At 45.3% G+C, this 24,695-nt stretch overlaps 1 protein-coding gene across 3 annotated transcripts in view; it reads left to right on the top strand.

Moving 5' to 3' along the window:
* MMP24 (matrix metallopeptidase 24) overlaps positions 1 to 24,695 on the top strand; it is a 165,289-nt gene that overhangs the window by 12,834 nt on the left and 127,760 nt on the right. The window lies entirely within an intron of this gene.

The following is a 24,695-nucleotide window of genomic DNA, read 5'->3' as shown; positions in this document are numbered from 1 at the left end:
GAGTGTTTCATGAGGACAAGGTGGTGCTCATAACTCTGGAATCATTTATCCCAAAGGTGAACTCTTCCTTCCATTGTTCCCAAAAGATGCTTCCCTGTTTTTCTATCCTTTCAGCTGAAATTCCAAGGGTGCAGAGCTTCCTATTGATATGTAGAGTAGACTGTGCATTGTGGAAGTATACAGGATGGTGAATGGTATTGGGAGTCAGTTGTGTAGTTAAAGGGGTATTGTCTGTAAGGCCCCTGCCTAAGTTATTGCAGAAATTAAAGTCATATAACAAATGAAGCAGTGTATTTCAGGACAGAAAGGAAGGATGGTGTCTTGGGGCTGGTCCACACTAACCCCCCACTTCGAACTAAGATACGCAACTTCAGCTACGTGAATAACATAGCTGAAGTCGAAGTATCTTAGTTCGAACTTACCGCGGGTCCAGACGTGGCAGGCAGGCTCCCCCGTCGACTCCGCATACTCCTCTCGCGGAGCAGGAGTACCGGCATTGACGGCGAGCACTTCCGGGATCGATTTATCGCGAATAGACAAGACACGATAAATCAATCCCAGAAGATCGATTGCTTACCGCCGGACCCGGAGGTAAGTATAGACGTACCCATAGTTAGGGCAGTTGCATGCCACCCTGGAGAATTGGAGTCTGCCCTTGCCACAAAGTTTGTGATGCTGGATAAGGCACTTCCGCCAAACTTCTGACAAATGGCACTAATCATATGTTTCACTTCTTTTGCATGTCCAACTTGAGACACCTAGGGTCTGATTTGCAAAAGTGCTGAGCATTCACAACTGCAACTGAAGTCAAGAACGGTGTGCTGAATATAGAAAGTGCTATGAAATGCTAAGATCTCTGGAGTCCTTGTGGCACCTTAGAGATTAACAAATTGATTTGGGCATAAGCTTTCATGGGCTAGATCCCAATCTGACATCAGGAATCATAACATTCAAAACCCAGTAGAACACTTCAATCTCTCTGGTCACTCAATAACAGACCTAAAAGTGGCAATACTTCAAAAACAGACTCCAACGTGAAACTGCAGAACTGGAATTAATTTGCAAACTGAACACCATCAGATTAGGCCTGAATAAAGACTGTGAGTGGTTGGTTCATTACAAAACCTAAACCTAATTTCCCCAATACTAATTTCCCCCTACTGTTACTCACACCTTCTTGTCAACTGTCTGAAATGGGCCACTCTCATTACCACTTCAAAAGTTATCTTTCCTCCCTTGGTATCCTGCTGTTAATTGAATTGTCTCATTAGACTGACCTCACACTTGGTAAGGCAACTCCCATCCTTTCATGTATTTATACCTGCTCCTGTATTTTCCACTCCATGCATCTGATGAAGTGGGGTCTAGCCCACGAAAGCTTATGCCCAAATCAATTTGTTAGTCTCTAAGGCACCACAAGGACTCCTCGTTGTTTTTGCTGATACAGACTAACACGGCTACCAGTCTGAAACCTGTTAGATGCTACAGTGATTAGTGCTGTAGAAAAGACCTTGAGAATATTAAAAATTCTATTTCAGATCTGTAAAGTGTGGATAATGGTACTGACCTTCTTTGTAGAGTTGTTTGAGATCCATTGGTGAAAAGAGTTAGGTGGTATTATTCAATTCAGGGTTTGAATGGCGTGTGGTAAATAAGGCTTTGAATGATGAAGCTAAATATTGAATAGAACCATAGGGTTAGAAGGGACCACTAGGGTCATCTAGTCTAGCCCCTTGCCAAGACACAGGATTTCTTGTGCCTATATCCAAGACAGATGTCTGTCCAGCCTCTTTGAAAAAACCTCCCAGTGAAGGAGCTTCCACGACTTCCCTGGGCAGTTTGTTCCATTGTGCTACTGTTCTTACAGTTAAGAAGTTTTTCCCAAGATGCTTCCCATTCAGTGAATGCTGTCCATCCTGTGCACTGAATGAGAAAGGGGTCCTATGGGGGGGAAAGAGAAGTAGGGGATCATGTATTTAGGTTATCAAAAGATATATAAGGATGCCAGCTTGTGGTCTGTGCATTCTTAATTCTGACACTTCATAATTTGAGGGATTGACTCTGCAGCATTAATGTTTTTAGTGTAGCTTGTGTATGTAATAGTTTACAGATAAGGTACCATTAAATGGAACTCAACAATATGTAACTGTATTTCCTGGGTTTTTAAGGATCCAATAAAACCTTATGGTGTGCAGTAGAAATGCCTACCTTTGTGCAGCTCTGCATCAGCTCTTAGCACACAGCCTTCATAAGCCTTTCCTGGAAACAGCATCCAGTCCCCAGGGTACTGCCTGGGGCTAGAGATCACCTGATTCTGAACATGCTATTAGAGGTTTTATAAAGGAGGAGGCAGTTCAATAGGTGTTTTTTTTTTTTTAATATAAATAAAGTTGCCATGTCCCTTGTGTCCTCACCCTCCCTCCCTTGTTTAAGTAGAGGTATTGACAATGACACTTTTGTAGTGCAATAACTCCTGAAATATGTCTAAAGTTGACCTTGGTCTGATCCAATAGGGGCAGTCATTGCTATAAATTTAATAGTCTGTCAGACCACCAAAAAAGGAATGAGTCTGAAAATAGTATGCACTGCTTATTTTAGGTGGGGTTGTGTATCAGAAGCCCCATGAACAAATGACCACCAAGTTGCATTTATTTGATAACTCTTTCGCTTTTCAGGAAGGAAAGGAGCATGCAAGGAGCATGAATCATGATTACATGATGTTAACTGCTTGTACTAGAGTCTTTCATCTTCTATTTATTTAATTAGTGCTGTTTTCCTTGATAATACTTCTAAAGTAAAATTGGAGTCTGCATGTGAATCTTAGAGAACTTGGAATATCAACTCTTAGACTACAAATTTTGATATTGGGGCATAACTTCCGAAAAGAACCCTTGCTGATTGCTGGTAGAGAGCCAGTAAGAGACACCACACATTCTCTGACAGCTAACAAGGGTAGGACTCAAATTCACGGTACTTATGTTGCTCAGATTCAGTGGCTCTAGCCACCTAGTTACTGCAGTCTGTCTGAAAAGTCCCTGACTTTGCAACAGAGTTCCTATCTTGCTGTGTATGTGCACATTTCACTCTTCTATAGATTAATAGATTCCAAGGCCAGAAGGGACCATTGTGATCATCTAGTATAACACAGGCCAGAAAATTTCCCCCAAATAATTCCTGTTTGAACTAGAAAAACATCCAGTCTTGATTTAAAAATTACCAGTGATGGAGAATCCACCACTTTGGTAAATTGTTCCAATGGTTAATTACCCTCATTGTTAAAAATTTATGCCATATTTCCAGTCTGAATTCTGAGCACTTTGCTATCTGTAGGGTTAGCTGTCATTATCCCATATTGAATATAAGATAATTGAGAGCTTGTATAAGGTCACCTTAAACATAGTTTAAGAATAGAACATAGCTTCTAACAGAACCAAATCACAGCCACTTTGCCATACAGAAGTTCGTCTGTAGCCTCTAGTAACACTGTGGCTCTGGGACAAGTGGATTTCTAGGACTCCTGCTGATAACCACTAAATGAGTCAACAGTTCATATGTAAAGTTTAGTGTAAAGACCCTGGAGTAACTGCTGAAATTATTTTATATGACAAGACTTATTTAGAAGTGAATTTGGATGTATTAAGATTGGTTTTACTGTTCCATTTTTAGTATTTGTATTTTGATTGAAGCTGCCCATTTTAAGAACAGGGTGGGGCAACTTATTGTAGAGTGTGTTTGAGGCTGAGAGGAGCTTATGGGACACTGCTTATGCGTGCAGAGGGGAGACCCAGCCTGTGTGTGCCCCAGATTGGCCAGAACTTGATTTTAAAGACTTACTTTTCCAGAAAGCAGCCTCACTTTCCAAGGTGTAATTAACATGACACAGCAAGGGAGGTTTAGGTTGGGTATTAGGAAAACTTTCTAACTGTAAGGGTAGTTAAGCTCTGGAATAGACTTCCAAGGAAGGTTGTGGAGTCCCCATCATTGGAAGTTTTAAAAAACAAGTTGGGCAAACATCTGTCAGGGATGGTCTAGTTTTACTTGTTCCTGACACAGCACAGTGGGCTGGACTTGATGACTTCTCAGGGTCCCTTTGTCTGACATTTCTGTGACTTCTCTTCTGCTGCAAATCACTTCCTCCTTGCGCTTTCTTCTCTCTCCTACACTGTCTCAGTCATTGATTATTTAACCTTCTCCAATCAACCCCACGTCTGACTCATCCACTAGTTATTTGAATAAACATAATGGTTTCTCTGTTACCTTGTCCTTAGTCTCCTGATTTGTTTGCTGCACGTTTGTGTTGTCTTTTATTCTATGCTAAGAAGATGTAAACACTTTAGGGCAGGGACATGTATAGCACTTTGCACAATGGGAGCCTGTTGTAGGGTCACACCCTAGACTCGAGCTTTGCAGTGTAGATGCAGTCTGTCTCCTCCCCCTCCCCCTCCACGACTCGTGAGCAGGGGTCTGCTATAAATTTCCCTCAATGCCATGGGCCAACTTCCTTTGTCTTTTTAATCCCAAGAATCTCAATTGACTCCACTGAAAACAGAAGCAAGCCCCCTGGGTGAACTGCAGCAGTGTAGTGAGTCAGCATTAAGCCTTCCATTGTCTTCTGATTACTGAGTGGCAAACACACCATTGGAGAGCCTTCTGTGTTTGCAATGGAGACTGAGCAGAACAAGCCTTTTGCAAAGTGTACTGCTTGCTGGTCACAGGAGCAAAGCCAGGTTCTGGTAAATCTCTGGTGCGAGGCCAGCAAAACAATGGACTTCAGTAAAAGTACCAGGAATGATCACACATACCAGCAAATAGCGAAGAAGCTGGCAGCATTGCAAATGTACCAGACTAGTGCAGGGAGTGCATTAACCATCTCAAGAGTGAGTACAGGAAAACCAGGGACCAGAACTGCACCTTGGGCAAGTTGCCGACATTGTGCCCATTTTACGAGGCGTTTGACGAAGTGCTGGGCTTTGCACCCAGCATGCAGCCAGTGGTGGTGTATGAGATCTAATCAGCTGAAATGGCGCCCTACTGGCCCCAGCATCCAGCATGGGGAGTGATAGGAGCCAGCAGCAGGCACAGAGTGAGGCCGGCAAAGTGACTCTGTTACTGAAACTAGTTTACAGGAGGCTCTTCTGCAGGATATCTTGGTGCCATACTTAGCGGAGCTGTTTGATGTCCCACTTCCTTCCCCCAAGGATCAGCCCACCGCAGAGCCTGTAGCAGATACAGATGGACAGAAGCCACCCTGGAGTCTGGTAAGTTTCTGACTCCATTATAGTGTTTATTAATATAGGAAAGGAGGGATTTCTGTTACATGAACCAACTGGCTAGCAGCATGTATCCTCTAATGGTGAATTGTCTCAGTGGCATGGCTCTCTCTCCCTCCCCTCTCCCCGCGTGCACAACCACATGGAGTTCAAAATGATGACTGGGAAATGCAAACAGTAAAAATGAGTTGAAGGTGAATTTTTATGGGAAAGGTACAGATTTTTGCTAGGGTGTTCCTGTATCTTTAAAATAACCTTACACTGCCATACCTGTAAGTAGGTCGCTCTGTAAATAGTTGTGTAATGCGCTGCCTGGAAACAGTGAACTGTGGGAGGGGGCAGGGCAGAAATGTGTTCCATTCACAAATCTAGTTCATTTCAGGTAAGGTAGTACATGCGGTCCATAGATGACCAAAGCATTTGTCCCAGATTCAAGTGGGGTATGAAAATGTGCCTAGGAATTTGCCGGGGTGGGAGGAGGAAGTGTAAGGGGGATGCTCACCGAGTTCTGTGTGTTTGCATGCAATCTTAACTGGCTAAGCCATGTGCAAGATAACACAGCATCCTGTTTCCCTCATGATTTCTGACACAATGCTGGGTGCTGATAGATGCAAACTTTTCCTGAAGCAGAAACTCCAGATAGTCACCTTTTGGGGAAGGGCATATTTTTCCAGGGCCACCTTGGTAGTTGACCAGGCCAGTTCACTCAGAGCTATGCTGTTTAGTCACTATACATTTGAATACTTTGGCTGCATACAATGCATGTTTCCCACTGGCAGCTTGAAATAACATCTCCCTTTGCCAATCAGGCACCACAAGAATGGTTGTCCTCCAAAATGTGGAAGCCCGGAAATGATAGACAAAGCTTTTATTTAGCAAGGCTACTCTCAGCCTCTCTGCCCCTTCTCCTCCTCCCCCAACCCAAGTAGTTCTTCTGTTTTTAGAAAACAAAAAACAGCTTTGAATGTTTAATTTGTCTCTGCACTTCTTTCACTGAGATTAACCAGGCTGTGTCCAGGGTCTGTGCACTGAAGCATTCCTTTCACAATGTATTGAAGTTCAGTTTGGAAAAGTAATGTTTTATGTCCTTGAAATTCCATAAGGATATTTTTCTGTACTCCTGCTCTGAGCTATTTGAGACAATAACCCTCTCTGTCTTATCCTGTTCCAGACTCTTCAACCTCTACTGGCCGCAGTACCTCCACAGCTCGCCCACAGTTCAGTAGAAGTCTGGCCTAATGTACCTTCACAGACTGTTCCAAGACATGTTTCCATGATGATCTTACAGGGCCAACACACAGGTCCATTGTCAAAAACAGAGGGACTTATGGCTAGAGAAGAGGCATCCCGAGAGAAAAGGCTGAGACTGGCTGCACAGTTTGAGGACAGGGTTTCAGTGCAAGAATAGGCACTAGGTTTGCAGTTCCTTGAACAGGAACGGTGGCTAAGGAAGGAAGACAAGTCAGCAGAGAGAATTGTTTGAGCTGTTGATATCGATAATGGCTGCAGGAGTACCGGCTTCTGCTGTATCACTCACACCACAACCTGAGTCCTCAGAAACAGCCTGGAAAACTCCATGGTTGGTTGGCCCATGCAGTCGGGCCGCATGAGCAGCTGGGCAGGTCATCTTAGCCTCATGCAGTCCTCTGTCTTGACCCCGTCCCCGTGGAGGTTTCCACCCTCTCCCCTGGATTCAAGTGTGTGGCATATGGGGAAAGGAGAATAGGGGGTCAGGAGACATGCAACAGTGGGGGGATTCTGTCTTGTACATTGTTTCACTGTTTATTCTTGTTCATATACTTTTAAAACAATTCTGTTACTGGTGTGATAGTGGCAGCTGACCTGCCTGGTAATGGGTGAATGTTGTACTTTTATAATACATGTTTATAAATAAAGCATCTTGTGTAATCAAGAAAGTTTATTGCTATAACTGCATCACATCCTACAATGTAATATTTAAAATAATAAAGGTAAACACATGACCAGGGACAACTAAGAATTAGTAAGTACACACTATATTCCTCTATACAGTTAGGTACATCAGAAACTGCCTCCACCACTTTACCCACAGTCAGCGTCCCAACATCAAATTGGTTGGCAAGTAGCCTGTAACAGTCTGGGGTAGCCGTCTGCCAGATGTTTATAGCAACCTGCTTGTGGTCTGTCAAGGGTACCCTCATGCATGTGTCTTTACACTGGAGGATGGGGGCAAGCTGCTCACAAAGCTCCAGAAATGTTGCTTTCTTCATGTGAAAGTTCTGGACCCACTGCTGATTGTCCTAAGTCTGCATGATGATGTGATCCTCTCCAGTCTGTGCTTGTGGCCCTATGCCAAAAGCGCCAGCCTTTGTAGGGGGCTCCAGTGGCTATACTGAGAGCCGTGAGCAGTGTCCGCTTGTTCAAGTCTGCCATGCCTGGGTACTCCTACTTCATCATAAGCTCTGTCAGGTGCTTTTGGAGGATCAGCAAATGCCATCGAAATGTCCATCAGCACCTCATGGAAGCTCTGTCCATTTCTTGACACAGGAGTGAAAGCGCAAGCAAGAGACATTCTTCAAAAGGCACCTCCTCCATGTTGCTGGCTCTGGTAGCTGGGAGTGCACAGACCAAAATGAACACTCAGCAGGCTGTGTTGGCAGGCTGTTCAAACTTTCTCTAACATGCATAGTGGGCAAGTTTTTCCACAGTGCACTATGGTTAAAGGGCCAGAGCGGCCATGTTTCGGGAGGGCACTAGGGAGTCTGGGATATGGCTGATTTGACTCGGATCTGTGTGCTGCAGTGTGGATGTCAGAGCCCCAGGTTCAAGCATGGTTTAGAAAATTCTTATGTAGGGTTGACAGTCAGTAGATGCTCAAGCCCTGGGTTCTGTAACCCAGGATCAGCTGACTTGAGTCCCACTAACCCTGAGCTTACATAGCAATGTAGACATACCCGTAGTTACTCCATACAGAGTAAAATAAAAGAAGACTGTATTTTGCCTTTCAGTCCGATATTACTGAAATGTAGTGGGCTGAGTCACATGATGGAAATGTTAAAATCAATGGTTAGCTTTTATTTAGGAAGCACTGAGTGGGCAAAAAGGTGATACTCTTGTGTGAAAGATGGCAATACCTAGTTCCGAGTCATTGACAGCTCAGAAGAAAATGATCTTGAATGCTCATGGATCAATGTCGTAACAGATAAAGCACGAGATGGGGATATTAGTTAGTGTCTGCTACAGACCACCAAATCACATTAGGGATTAGGATAACCAGCTCCTTTTGCATCTGTCTATAATGTGTATGAAAAATCTATATGATCATGTGGGCCTTTAAGTTGGGGGGACGTGCTGGAGGTCTGATGCCACCAGTACTAAAACATCCTTAGTTTTTAAATATTATAAATGACAATTTCCTAATTCAAAAAGTGTTGTATACAACACAGGGAAATTCAGTATTGGAGCTGGCCTTGACAGACGGAATGGAATTGATCACAGAACTGTAAATTGATGGTGATTTGGGTACTGGTGGTCATAACTTTTGCACATTTATAATGTGCATACAGAATAAAGCCCTAACCAGTAATGCATGTACTTGGTGCTTTAAGAGGGCCAGTTTCACAAAGCTCAAAAGAATTATGGGCCAGATCAGCTGGGAGGAAGAATTTAATCAGAAAAATGTGAATGCTAATTGAGAACTGTTTAAGATATCCAAAAAGCCACAATCAAGGAAGAGGGCTATACTAACTTGGTTTACAGGGGAAGTGAAGTCAGCAATGAAAAAATACATTGAAAGAAAGGGGAAGTTGTTGATAACGAATATAAATCAGAAGCTTGGAATTGTAGAAAATAGATAAGGGAACCCGAGGGACATATAGAGAAATCTGTGGCCAGCAGAGTTGAGGACAATAGTAAGTTTTTGAAGTATATTAGGAACAAAAGGAATCCTAAAGATGGGGTTGGTCCATTATGGAAATAGTAGAATTATCAGAAATAATGTAGGAAAGATAGACTTATTGAAAGGATATTTCTGTTTTATATATGGGAGGAAAAAAACAAATGATGTCATAATACGATGGTGACACTGTTTCCGTTCCAGTGGTATCTTGAGAGGATGTTAAACAGCAGCTACTGAAGTTAGACATTTTAAAATCAGCAGGTCTGGATAACATATCCAAGCGTTTAAAAAAACCTGACTGAGGAGCTCATTGGACTGTTAATGCTGATCTTCAAGAAGTCTTGGGACACAGGGGAGGTTCCAGATGACTGGAAGAAAGCTGCTAATGTGCCAGTAATTAAAAAGGGTAGATAGGATGACCCAGTCTGGCATTGATGCCAGGCAAGATAATGGAGAGGTTGATATGGGACTTGATTAATAATTAAAGGAGGATAATATCATTAATGCAGATCATCATGGGCTTATGGAAAATAGATCCTGTTGAACTAGATTTTATTTTTTTGGTAAAATTACAAGTTTGGTTGATAAAAGTGTTGTAATATACTTAGACTTCTGTAAGGCATTTGGTTTTTGTACCGCATGACATTTTGATTAAAAAACCAGAATGATACAATATTAATACAGCACACATTAAATGGATTAAAATCTGTCTCAGAGGTCTCAAAATGTAATTGTAAACTGGAAGTAAAAATTGAACAGGTGTGTTTTTAGTGGGGTCCCCCAGAGTTCGGTTCTTGACCCTCCGCTATTTAACATTTTTATTAGTGACCTGGAAGAAAACATAAAATTATCACTGACAGTTTGCAGATGACATTTAAAAAAAAAAGTGGCAGTGTGGTAAATAATGAAGGGGACAGATCACTAATACAGAGTGATCTGAATCATTTGATAAGCTGGGTGCAAACAAACAATATGTATTTGAATACAGCCAAATCTATACATCTAGAAACAAAGAACGTAGGCCACACTTACAGGATGGGGTCTCTATCCTGAGAAGCAGCGACTCAGAAAGATTTGGGGGTTGTGGTAGCCAAAAAGGCTAATGTGATTCTGATACATAAGGGAATCGCAAGTAGGAGTAGAGAGGTTATTTTACCTCTGTATTTGGCACTGGTGTGACTGCTGCTGGAATACTGTGTCCTGTTATTGGATCTACAATTGAAGAAGGATGTTGATAAATTGGAGAGTTTAGGGAAGAGCAATGAGGATGAATAAAGGATTAGAAAGCATGCCTTATAGTGATAGATGCAAGGAGCTCAATTTATTCATCTTAAAAAGAGAGAAGGTTAAGTTGTGATGCAATCACAGTCTATGAATACCTGCATGGGGAACAAATATTTCATAATGACAATGGGCTCTTCAAGCGAGCAGGAGAAGGTATAACATACTCCAATGGAAGTTGAAGCTAGACCAGGGGTCGGCAACCTACCACACGTGTGCCAAACACGGCACACAAGCCGATTTTGAGTGGCATGCTGCCTGCCCAGTGAGAGGAGGAGGAGGGGCAGGAAAGCACCACGCTGGGGGAAGAAGCGGGGGAGGGGGGAAGCTTGGCTGCCGCAGGACCAAGCTTCTGCCTCCTGCCCCCACAGGGGAGAGCAGTGGGGGGGAGGGTACTCAGCCCCACCGCTCTTCCCTGCAGGGACAGGAGGCAGAAGCTTAGTCCTGCGGCAGCCAAGTTTCCCCTCTCCCCCGCTTCTTCCCCCAGCGTGGTGCTTTCCTGCCTCTCCTCCTCCTGCCCCTCCTCCCCCTCCTCCCTGCGCCAATCAGCTGATGGCCCGGGGGAGGGGGAGCGGAGCAGAGCCGAGCGGCACCATGCTCTCTGCTCCGTAGAGCAGGCAGAGAAGAGGTAGGGACGGGGCCTTGGGGAAGGGGTGGAACAGGGCATATCCCTTTCAGCCCCCTGCCATGAGCCGCTCCGGCCTGGGGGCTGGGAGCACCTCCATGAGCCGAGCACCCCAGCCCTCTGCCCTGACCCTCCCACACGCACACCCAGCCTTCTGCCCTGACCCCTGCACCTCCACACATACACCCAGCCTTCTGCCCTGCACCTCCACACATACACCCAGCCTTCTGCCCTGACCCCAGAACCCCCCCACATCCCCAGCCTTCTGCCCTGAACCCCCCACATCCCCACTGCCCTCTGCCCTGACCCCTGAACCCCTCCCAGCTGCAGGCCCCACTCAGCCCACTGCTGGCCTAGGTGAACAGAACCCCAGTCTGGAAGCGGGCTGAGCAGGCTGGTGGCGTAAGATCAGCATTTTAATTTAATTTTAAATGACGCTTCTTAAACATTTTGAAAACCTTGTTTACTTTACATACAACACTAGTTTAGTTATATAATATAGACTTAGAGAGAGAGAGACCTTCTAAAAAACGTTAAAATGTATTACTGGCATGCAAAACCTTAAATTAAAGTGAATAAATGAAGACTCGGCCCACCACTTCTGAAAGGTTGCCTACCCCTGAGCTAGACGAATTCAGAATGCAAATAAAGCATAATTTTTTAATAGTGCGGGTAATTAACCATTGGAACAATTTATCAATGTTCCCTCTAATTTTTTCCATCCATGTGTGGAATGAATTTTGTTATATGTACCATATTGAGGTAATGTGAGGCTCTGCACCACTAGTAGAAACAAAAAACCTCGATATAATATATATTTTTAAAAAGTTACCATTGGGATGATTACTCCAGCCAGGACAGGTTAGGCATTTTAGAACTCACTACTCAAAGAATTAAATTTAAGCGTAAGAGAAAAATAAAAATTATGAAATGCGTAGACCAGTCAAAAAACACCATGCCCTCACTGGTCTCCATCCACACAGTACCAGTCTCCGCAATGCTGCTGGTCACCTTCCCTGCGGCACCGCTCCCAGACCTTGGGCTGTGGTTGACAGAAGGAGGCACCGATGGCCCCTCCCTAGTCCCTAAGGGAGGAATCCTTCCTAGAATCCGAGTGAGAGCCCATCCTCCAGCCCTGGAAGCACTGCTCATCGGGGGTGCCAGATGTTTTACCGGGGGCCTGTAGTGGGCGCCTGGCCACAAGGTCAATGACCAGTCCACTGGCCATATTAGAACCCGTGGGCTCTCCCCATGATGCCAGGGCCATGCTCTCAAAGCTCTTCTGTGGGCCCCTCTGAGAAGCGGTCTGCAGTACCGTCAGGCACCAGGATGGGACCCAGATTCAGACTCTGATGCTGGTACCGAGTGGCAGAAGTTGGTTACAAGGGAGGCTTCTCCAGAGGCAGTGTCCCAGCCCGTCCCCCAGTTGTGCCATTCTCCTCCTTGCCCCGTGATGAGGCAGTCGCGGGCCCCTCTCACCCGCTCCCTCCTGATGACTTTCAGGTTCACTAGGAACTTCTTAAAAGGGTGGCCTTGAATTTGGGCTTGGAGGCTGAGGAGTTTGCAGAGCAGGCGGACAGCCTTTTTGACATCCTAGCAGCCTCAGCATGAGGTGCGCAAGGTGGTCAAAGCCCTGTAGCAGACCCTGTCCTCTTTGCCACCAACTTCAAAGAGGGCGGAAAAGAAGTAGTATGTGCTTGCCAAAGGTTGTGAATACTTATATTCCCACCCGCCCCCGAGCTCTCTCATAGTGTCCGCCATGAACGAGTGGGACAGGCAGGGACAGGTAAGTGCAGTGCCTAAAAACAAGGATGCTAAGAAACTGGACCTCTTCCGGGAGGAAAATTTATTTGACTGCCAGTCTCCAGCATAGAATATCTAACCAGCAGGCACTGCTGGGTAGATATAATTACATCTGGGACTCGTTGGGGAAATTTAAGGACTCCCTGCCACAAAACCTCGGACAGGAATTCGGGTCTATTCTGGAGGAGGGCAGAACAGTAGCTAGGGCCTCTCTCCAGACAGCATTTGATGCGGCGGATGCGGCAGCCAAGTCCATGGCTTCCGCTGTCTCAATGAGATGGAGCTTGTGGCTGCAGTCCTCTGGGTGTCCCTGGGAGTACAGCAGTCAATCCAGGACCTACCATTTGAGGATAATGTTCTGTTTTCCGAGCAAACGGATTACAGGCTGCATGGCCTAAAAGATTCCTATTCCACGCTCTGCTCCTTGGGGTGGTACACGCTGTCGGCCTCCAGAAAGCCTTTCTGACCTCCTATACCACCGAAGTTCTCAGGTCCCCTGAGGCAGATCACCTACAGGGGAAGGGACAGAGACAAACATTGTCCCCCCTCTCCATTCTCCTCGATCACCCAGTCGGGGCCTGTGTGACACTCAGACGCCCTGTGGCGGACATTTTGAGGGTGCACCTGAGGGTGACGCACCGGACTCACACCCCCTTTATTTTTAAACTGATTGTCCCTGTGCCTTGCTGCATGGTCCCAAATCACCTCGGACCATTGGATGCTCAACCCCATAACTTCTGGGTACACCCTGTAGTTTTCCTAATCCCAGAGGCCAAAGGGGACCTCAGACCCATTCTAGACCTGCGTCGCCTCAACAAATATCTCAAGAAGTTGAAGTTCCACATGGTCTTCCTGGCCTCCATCATTCCCTCTCTGGATCCAGGAGACTGGTATGCCACCCTCGATTTAAAGGACGCTTATTTCCATATTTACATTTTCCATGGGCACAGAAGATTTCTCTGATTTGTAGAAGGCCAACGTCACTGCCAGTTCATAGCTCTACCCTTCGGCCTCTCAGCCGCTCCAAGGGTCTTCACAAAGTGCATGGCTGTAGTGGCTGCTTACCTGAGATGTTGAGGGGTGCAGATTTACCCATACCTTGATGACTGGCTGGTCAGAGGCAGGTCACAAGCCCAGGTGCAGTGCAGCCTCGACTTGGTGAGGTCCACCTGTCAGGATCTGGGCGTGATTATAAATGAGCTGAAGTAAACTGTGACCGCAGTTTAGCAGATAAAGTTTATAGGAGCAGTGCTCGATTCTACCCAAGCCAGGACCTTCCTGCCAGAGTCCTGGTTCCGAACCATGTCGGACTGCATCATCCACGTGAGAGCCTATCTGCTCACAACTGCCCGGATGTGCCTCAAGCTGCTGGGCCTTATGGCAGCATGTACTTACGTGGTTCCACATGTGTGCCCTGCATCTCAGACTCTTGCAGTCGTAGCTAGCTTTGATCTATGACCTGGGCAGACACGATTTGGACCTGGTGGTCACGGTTCCATCGCACATCTTGTCATCCCTGATGTGGTGGACGGAGCCCCGATCGGCGTTGGAGTGAATTCCCTTTGCGGCCCCGTGTTCTTCAGGGACGTTGGTCTCTGACGCATTGGATCTGGGGTGGGGAGTCCACCTCAGTGACATCAGCAGGCAAGGTCTCTGGTTGCAGGAAGATCACTCCCTGCATATAAACATCAGGGAGTTCAAGGCGATATGTCTGGCCTGCCAAACTTTTCTTCCGTTTCTGGAAGGCAAGGTTTTCCAAATCCTGATGGACAGTACGTTGGGACACTGTATCAACAAATAGGGCGGAGTCCGCTCGTCAGACCTGTGCCAAAAGGCTCTCCGATTGTGGGACTCTACGTCCAGCATGCCATTCATCTAGTGGCCTCATACCTTCTGGGGACCAAAAACGCGTTTGCAGATCTCAGCTGGTCTTTCTTATCTTGCCACGAGTGGTCTCTCCACCCAGAGGTGCTCAGCTGCATCTTCCAGAGATGGGGGGGCTCCCCAGGTGGACCTGTTTGCATCCAGACAAAACAGGAAGTGTCACCAGTTCTGCTCAGTCAGCGGGCTCGACAGAGGCTCCCTGTCTGATGCCTTCTTGTTCCCATGGTCGGGAACACTGATGTACGCCTTCCTTCCGATTCCACTGGTGCACAGAACCCTCTTGAAGATCAAGTGGGACAGGGCGAAGGTTATCTTGATAACTGTGGCGTGGCCATGCCATGACTGGTTCAGCACGCTGTTAGAGCTTTCGATAACAGCACCGCTAGAGCTCCCGCTCCAACCGGATTTGCTGTCCCGAACCATGGCCATCTGCTACACCCAAATCTAGCAGCCCTTCACCTGATAGCCTGGCTGCTGCATGGCTGAATGAGGAGAAGCAAGCATGCTCAGATCAAGTCCAGCAGGTCTTGATGGGTAGCAGAAAGCCCTCCACCAGGGCGACCTACCTGGCCAAATGGAAACTATTTCATGTTGGGCCTTGGACCAGAATCTGTCTCCTGACCAAACCTCACTACAATCCATCCTGACTAACTGTGGCATCTCAAGCACCAAGGTCTGGCACTCTTTGTCAGTCAAGGTCTACTTGGCTGCCATCTCGGCCTTCCATGCTCTGGTTCAGAGCAGATTTGTCTTTTCCCATGATATGACAATCAGATTTCTGAAAGGTCTTATTCTCAAGTTCGTGATCCTATCCTGCCTTGGGACCTGAATTTGGTACTTTTAAAGCTCATGGGCCCCCCTTTGAGCAGTTAGCTTTGTGTTCTCTGCTGCTCCTCTCGGGGGATTCCTGGTCACAATCACTTTGGCCCGCAGGCTCTGAGATTAGAGCGCTCATATCAGAACCACCCTATATGGTGTTCTACAAGGATAAGGTCCAGCTTCAGATCCACCTAGCCTTCTTGCTGAAGGTGGTGTCACAGTTCCACAATAATCAGGATATATTCCTGCCGGTGTTTTTTCCAAAGCCTCACAAATCCAGCGAGAAATGCATATTACATACCTTGGATGTTAGAAGGGTGCTGGCCTTCTACCTCGAAAGAACCAAGTCCTTCTGTATGTTGATGCAGCTCTTCATCACCGTAGCAGACAGGATGAAAGGCCTGCCGTTTCCTTCCAGAAAATCTCCTCTTGGATAACCACATGCATTAAGTTTTCTTTTGAGTAAGCAGGGGTGTCACCACCAGATATCATGACCACCCATTCCACCAGAATGCAAGCTTCATCAGCAGCTTTCCTCACGCTGGTACCAATGCAGGACATCTGCTGAGCTGCGACTTGGTCTTCAATCCACACCTTTGAGTCCCAGTATGCCATTACCCAGCAGGCATGGGATGATGCCAGTTTCGGTAGAGCAGTGTTGCAGTCCACATGACCATGAACTTCGAATCCATCTCCAGAGTCACCTAGAATGGAATCAACATGACCAAGCACTTGAAGAAGAAAAAATGGTCACCTACCTTTTGTAACTGTTGTTCTTTGAGATGTGTTGCTCATGTCCATTCCATGACCCGCCCTCCATCCGCGCTGTTGGAGTTTACAGCGAAGAGGAACTGAGAGGCTGCAGGGCCAGTGGTGCCTCATATACCAGCACATGAGTGCGGGACTCCAGAGGATGCCAGAGCCGACCCTATGGATACCACTAAGGCAAAATGTTTCCGGCAGAGGTGCACGTGGGCGCACACACTCCTAGCATGGAATGGACATGAGCAACACATCTCAAAGAACAATAGTTATGAATGGTAGGTAAACGTTTTTTTCCTAAATGATACGCTGTCGGAATTATTTTGGGGAAGTTCCATGTCCTGGATTATGCAGGAGGCCAGTCTAGATGATCACAATGATCCCTTCTGTCCTGGGAATCCATGAATCCCATCTTTGTAGGGAATGTTCCCCCTCAGCTGTCCCCAAAAGTCCCAGCTGCCCTAGGCATTAGGCACTTCTTCCACCTTAGCTGTCAGCAGCTGCAACCAGCAGGCAGAGAAGAGCACCTGCCTGCCCAAGTCTGCACAGAGAGAAAGAGTGCCAGATTCCACTATCCAGAGGGAGCGGCTTGACTGCCAGCCTCACCTGCTAGGCCTGTCTTGTACTGGCAATCAGGGGTAGCCAGGTTCATGCTTCATCCAAAGTGTGATTTATCTGCTTGCAAAGTAGGAGGGCACAGCTGTAAGTTCTGTCTGCACTGCATGTAGGTAGCTAGGAAAGGGCTGAGGAGTGAATTGAGACCTATCGTGCATCCACAGACAGGTGAAAGCTCTCACTTGAAGGCATGTGTTAGTACTACCAGGCACCCAAATGGGGTCAGACCTGCATCAGTTATTGGATTACTAATTGAGAATTTTCCTCTCTCCAGTCAGCCCTATGGAGCTTCCATGCCAGGGAATGTGCATGCACCAAGCACCCTGACAACTAGGAAACAATGGCTTTCTCTGAAGCTATAAATCAGCATTTGTCTGACTATGCTAGAGTGACTGAAGGCAGACCCCACTGAAAATGCCAAGGTCAGGGCAGGCTGCAAAAAGAAGAGCAGATTCTCCCAAAATTGGGGGTTAACACTATAGTTAGATTCACCAGCCAGTCACAAAACTGTGCTTCTGATCTAACTAAGGTGCCACAAGTACTCCTGTTCAGTTTGTAGAAAAGTTACTCCAAAGGTGAGAAGCACGATTGAAGACAAACTTGAGATGATGCAGGTGCCTTTAATATCATTTGCCACGTGACTTGTACATCCTTTGTCCCAAACACAAGCTCCCAGCACCTGGGCATGGAAAAGTATTTGGAGTCCCCTGTCCACAGGCATGTCCCTACATGTCCTGCTGACTCATAGGTATAGCCCCTGGCTTCTCTCAATTGGTTCATTGTACAGCTGATTGCCCTTGATGGGCCATCAAGCAGGCTGGATAGTGCTGATGCCAATCTGTCTGGGGGTGCCACCCAGATACACAGCACAAATTTGAGATACAGATATACCACACAAATTTATAACTCACGATACAAAGATAATACATACATATAAACAAGTTGATCATATTCAGCAAATGATAACTTTTCCACTGATACCTTACATGGCATATCTTGTATAAGATTCATTGCAATTTTGTAATATTGGTATCAATAATATTATAAATGGTCACCCACATGCCCTACAACATCACACCGCTCACACAAAATTGATGCAGAAAGGGGTGTCACTAGACATCGCTGAATGCATCATTGGAATTCCCCATCCTGGACAACACATTTGCCATTATATTCTCCTTCCCCTTAATATGGATTATGTCCATTTCATATTCCTGGAGGGCTAAACTCCATCGAAGTAGTCTGGATTTGGTTCCCTTAGCCTTATTCAGCCACATCAGAGGTGCATGATGGCTCAACATAGTGAATTTTCTGTTATATAAATAGGGCCTGATTTGCTTAATAGCCCACACAATTGGAAAACATTCCTTTTCAATAGCTGCATAATTTTGTTCAGTGGGTGTTAGTTTCTTGCTCAAGTATGCAATGGGCTGTCTTTTATCACCCTCCCCTTCTTGCATTAACACTGCCCCCAACCCAATATTGGAAGCATCTGTACACAGCAGAAATGGGTTCTCAAAATCAGGGCTGGTTTTTTAGATGAAGCCTCTTTAATGCTCTGGAAGCCTTTTTCACAGGCCTCTGTCCATAATATCACCTTGCCTGGCTTTCCTTTCTTGGTAAGGTTACACTGGTCTACAATTTTTGAGAAGTTGTCTGCTTCAGAGATAAAATGTGCTATTTATTATGTATTTTGATGTGCTGAATTCAAATATGACAATTAAAACAACTGATTGGCTACTGTTTCTAAGATACTGTATTTTCTGGCGTATAAGACTACTTTTTAACCCAGGAAAATCTTCTCAAAAGTCGGGGGTCGTCTTATACGCCGGGTGTCGTCTTATAGGGCGGGTGCTGAAACTTCCGAGCCGGGGGGAGCTCAAAAACGGCCGCGGTTGCATCCCCGCCCGATGACGAGGTGAGGGGGCGCCTCACCGGGAAAGTGTAAGTGAAGGGCGGAGCAAGCTGCAGGCGTCCGGGACGCCCGGGGTATGGAAAAAAGAGAGAGAGCGGCGCTGTGCCCAGAAAAACACGCCTCTTTCACCCGTCTGGCCCGCCCTTGTATCCTATTACCGTACCTCCTTCTCTGCCTCTCAGATCTCGCTCCTGAGGACTGCAGTGAAGCGGCGCAGGCGCGCATGTGCGAGATCTGAGAGGCAGAGAAGGAGGTAATAGGATACAAGGGCGGGCCAGACGGGTGAAAGAGGCGTGTTTGCGCTACCGCTCTGATAGTCTTGGAGATAGGGAGGGCTGGGCAGGCAGGGAGAGCTGACCAATCCAAGCAGGCTTTGTATACAACAACCAGCCAATCGCCGGTAAGGTACTTCGCTTGCCGTGATTGGCTGGTTGTTGTATACTGGGTACCACATACAGTACAGCACCAGTATCTGTACCTGTTCATACAGTATAGCACCAGTACATACAGTACAGTATACAAATGTCCAACAGACAAAACCCCATCATGGCTCCACCAGCAAGAAGAAGGAAATATGAAGCCAGTTTCAAACTTAAAGTTGTAAACTTTGCCATGGAACATAATAACTGCGCTGCTGCAAGACAATATGGAGTAACAGAAAAGATGGTTCGGGACTGGAAAGCAAATGAAAAAGCATTAAAGAGTATGCCAAGGGGTAAGTGTGCATTAAGAAGAGGCACTCCACATTGGCCAGAACTCGAAAAACATGTAGCAGACATGGTGAATGAGCATCGCCAAAACGGTTATGTAGTGACACGAAATAAAATACATTTGTTTGCACTTCAGTGGGCCAAATCTAACCCAGATCACAGCAACAGATTTAAGGCCACTGTGTCCTGGTGTACTAGATTCATGGGAAGGCATAATATGGTACTGAGGCAAAAGATGAAAATTGCCCCAAAATTACCTGCAGATCTTGATAGCAAAGTAAATAGTTTCCATCGATACGTAATACAACAGCGCACTAAACATGGCTATGCGTTAAGTAGTATTGGAAATATGGATGAATCTCCAATGAATTTTGATATGGTTGGAAATAAAACTGTCCATCAAAAAGGTGAAAAAACAATTTTAATTAAAACAACAGGACATGAGAAGTCCAGTTTTACAGTGGTACTAGGATGCACAGCTGATGGCGCCAAACTGAGACCAATGATTATTTTTAAAAGAAAAACAATGCCGAAATTCAAGTTCCCTGTTGGTTGTTTTGTACATGTGAATGAAAAAGGCTGGATGGATGAAGAAGGGGTAAAGCTATGGCTTGATAATGTATGGAGCAGGCGACCAGGTGGACTTATTCAAAAATGTAGTCTACTGGTGTGGGATATGTTCAGGGCTCATTTAACTCCCAGCACCAAGCAAATGCTTGCAAGACTAAACACAGATGCGGCAGTTATTCCTGCAGGATTGACATCGTTGGTACAGCCACTGGATGTGTGCCTAAACAAGCCATTTAAAGATCGCATTCAAGTGGAATGAATGGATGGTTAGCGGCGAAAAGTCATTCACAAAAGGAGGAAACATGCGTGCTCCACAGTTGGATGTTTTGTGCAAGTTTGTCATAAAAGCCTGGAATGATATTGATGCAGAAACAGTAATCAAGTCTTTCAAGAAGTGTGGCATATCAAATTCATTAGATGGTATGGAGGACGACTACTTGTGGCAAGATGAAGAGGAAGCCGAAGCTGAGACCACACCATCTGATACGGAATTCGATCCATACGATGACTGCCTTACAAATGTATCACAAGATGTCATTGATGTACTTATGATATCAGATGACGAACAGGAGGATTTTGAAGGCTTTTAAAGGGAAACTGTCACGCCAGCAAACCCTGTAAAAATACCGTAGCTTGCAGTTATGATGGGCGTTGCTAACTCGCCAGGGACTTGCCCGGCACTTGCTCTCTCTCTCTTGTTTGTGATCTTCCTCCTATCATCATCAGTTCCAGTTTGGTTGACAGCTTAGAAAACAAACAGCATGGCAGCTCCCATGGGTTTATTGTCTTATCCTTCCTTTCAGCTTTAGAGTGAATTAGGAAAAGTTTAATCCACTTGCACTGTTTTATGTTTACATGTTTGATGACAAACAGCCTTATGTTTATAAGTGACAGTTTTCCTGCTAAGTACCTGCATGTCATAAGCATTTGAATTAAAATTACCATATTGAAATCAAATCTGATGTTTTTTTAATTTTTTTTTGGTGTGCGTTGGAAGAGGGGTAGTCTTATACGGCGAGTATATCCCAAACTCTGTATTTTAACTGGAAAAGTTGGGGGTCGTCCTTTACGCCCAGTCGTCTTATACGCCGGAAAATATGGTATTTTAGTTTTTACATTTTATGTCTATGTATATTGTGTAGATAGAGTTTTAATCATAAATTGTAAACCTAGGTCTTTTCATGTGTTTATGGTTGCTTTACATGATAATATTTCACCTGTCCTGTTTATGTAACACTTTAAAAATCAGCAAAAGGGTTATATAAATAAAATTTATTATGAAACAAAAGGCAAAAAACTATTATGTACATAGTTTAGTCCTATTCAGTGTCTACTCGGCGCTGCTTGGCTTGTCTCTTGTATTCATTAAATGGAGCATCTCTTGTCACTGTCCAGCAATAGTCTGCAAGCATTGATGGGCTCCGTTTGCCCTGATAGCGTTTCTCCATTGTTGCAATGTCCTGGTGAAATCGCTCGCCGTGCTTGTCGCTCACTACTCCGCAGTTTGGTGGAAAAAAATCTAGATGAGAATGCAAAAAATGTATCTTTAGTGACATATTGCAACCAAGGCTTTTGTATGCCTTGAGGAGGTTTTCCACCAACAACCTGTAGTTGTCTGCCTTGTTGTTTCCGAGAAAATTTATTGCCACTAACTGGAAGGCTTTCCATGCCGTCTTTTCCTTGTCACGCAGTGCATGGTCAAATGCATCATCTCGAAGAAGTTCACGAATCTGAGGACCAACAAAGACACCTTCCTTTATCTTAGCTTCACTTAACCTTGGAAATTTTCCACGGAGGTACTTGAAAGCTGCTTGTGTTTTGTCAATGGCCTTGACAGAGTTCTTCATCAGACCCAGCTTGATGTGTAAGGGTGGTAACAAAATCTTCCTTGATTCAACAAGTGGTGGATGCTGAACACTTTTCCTCCCAGGCCCAATGACTGTCGGAGTGGCCAATCTTTCTTGATGTAGTGGGAATCTCTTGCACGACTATCCCATTCGCAGAGAAAACAGCAGTACTTTGTGTATCCAGTCTGCAGACCAAGCAGGAGAGCAACAACTTTCAAATCGCCACAAAGCTGCCACTGATGTTGGTCATAGTTTATGCACCTCAAAAGTTGTTTCATGTTGTCATAGGTTTCCTTCATATGGACTGCATGACCAACTGGAATTGATGGCAAAACATTGCCATTATGCAGTAAAACAGCTTTAAGACTCGTCTTCGATGAATCAATGAACAGTCTCCACTCATCTGGATTGTGAACGATGTTGAGGACTGCCATCACACCATCAATGTTGTTGCAGGCTACAAGATCACGTTCCATGAAGAAGAATGGGACAAGATCCTTTTGACGGTCACGGAACATGGAAACCTTAACATCACCTGCCAGGAGATTCCACTGCTGTAGTCTGGAGCCCAACAGCTCTGCCTTACTCTTGGGTAGTTCCAAATCCCTGACAAGGTCATTCAGTTCACCTTGTGTTATGAGGTGTGGTTCAGAGGAGGAGGATGGGAGAAAATGTGGGACCTGTGACATTGATGGTTCAGGACCAGAAGTTTCATCCTCTTCCTCTTCCTCATCTGACTCAAGTGAGAATTATTCTGGTGCATCAGGAACCGGCAGTCCTACTCCGTGGGGTGCTGGGCGTATAGCTGATGGAATGTTTGGCTAATGCACAGTCCACTTTTTCTTCTTTGACACACCTTTCCCAACTGGAGGCACCATGCAGAAGTAACAATTGCTGGTATGATCTGTTGGCTCTCTCCAAATCATTGGCACTGCAAAAGACATAGATTTCCTTTCCCTGTTCAACCACTGGCGAAGATTTGTTGCACAAGTGTTGCAGCATATGTGTGGGGCCCACCTCTTGTCCTGATCTCCAATTTTGCAGCCAAAATAAAGATGATAGGCTTTCTTAACCATAGTGGTAATACTGTGCTTTTGTGATGCAAAAGTCACTTCACCACAATCATAGCAGAAGTTATCTGCACTGTTCACACAAGTACGAGGAATCTCTGCTCACTTTGGCTAAACAGAAATGTGTCCCTTTGCAAAATCAAACACTGACAAATAAGAGAGCACGACACTGTATGATTTCTAGAGCTGATATAGGGCAATTTGTTCAGCAGAGTGATGTAAGCTTCGTTATGATTGCATCATCCATGACTTCTAGGAATAACATAATGCAATTCATATCATGTATGACGCAATACCAGCTTCAGATTGCATCATTCATTGTTTTGCCTAAAAAGCAAGTACTGTCCAAACCCAGTCATAGATTTATTCATAGATCCAGTCAAAGATGTATTTTAGTCATTTCTGGTTTAAATTGAGATCCCTTCCCTTTATAACTCCCTTATCCTCTGCCATTCCCAAGTCAAGGATCGTATATACTGACCCAATAGCATATCTTGAAAACTAGAGCCAATCAACAATTTTAAGCATCATTTTCGTTCTCAGTGACCCAGAATTAGTAAAGTTTGACTCCATTTATTTCAGAAGCATTTTGGCTGTAGAGCAGTGTTATTGGAGCAACAGTGTCGCTAAACCCCTTTACAAATCTCCTGTAGTAGTTGGCTAGGCCATTAATGGGTTTGACCCACTTCTTTGTTTTAGGGGCTGGCCAGCTTTGTACGGTTTCTACTTTGAAAGGTTCAGGGCGAACCAACCCATTGCTCACTCTGTGTCCCAAGTATGACGCCTCTGAGGCTCCCATCTTACATTTAGAAACCTTAACAGTTAGGTCAGCCCCACATAGCCTTTGCAACACAATTCCCACATGGTTTATGTGGTCTTGCCAAGTGCCACTAAAGATGGCTAGATCATCTATGTAAGCTCTTGCAAAAGATTCCAAACCCTGTAGGACTTCATTTATAAGCCTCATGAATGTGGGTCCCAAATTTGGCAATCCAAATGGTAAGACCTTGAATTCATACAGGCCAGATTCCACTATGAAAGCAGGTGTCTCGGTATCTAAGGGAATTTGCCAGTACCTTCGAGTTAAATCCAGCGCGCTTATGAACTTTGCTCTCCACAGTGTATCTAGCAAAACCTCTATCTTGGGCATAGGGTAAGAGTCAGGTTGTGTGATAGCATTTAGCTTCCTATAATCCATGCAAAACCTCATGGTCTTTTTTGCTTTTGGGGTACCATAACGATAGGGGATGCCCATGAATTTTTAGATTTAGTAACTATTCCCATGGATAACATGCTTTCCACCTCCTGAATCTGCTTTTGCATTTCTCCCTTGGCTCTGTATGCCCTTCTGGAAGCTGGGTGTGGGGACCTGCAGTTTGAATGGAGTGCATTAGTATGTCAGTCAGTCCTGACTGGTTTGAGAATGTCTGCCTGTGGTGCTTCAGTAAAGCTAACATCTCATTCTTTTGGGCTGGAGTTAAATTCTCTCCCATTTCCAGCTGCAATTCCTCTCTGCTTTCTGTAACCATATTGACCAAAGGCATAGACCACGTCTCTTCCTCAGCACAGCAAATCATGTTTCCAGCTACCTCCCTCTCCTGGTAAGCCTTCAACTTATTAATATGCACCGTTTGCATATCCCTCCTG

Source organism: Chrysemys picta, chromosome 13 (genome assembly GCF_011386835.1).
Source record: "Chrysemys picta bellii isolate R12L10 chromosome 13, ASM1138683v2, whole genome shotgun sequence".
In the NCBI taxonomy this organism is placed as follows: Eukaryota; Metazoa; Chordata; order Testudines; family Emydidae; genus Chrysemys; species Chrysemys picta.
This window is presented reverse-complemented; position numbering and strand designations above follow the sequence as displayed.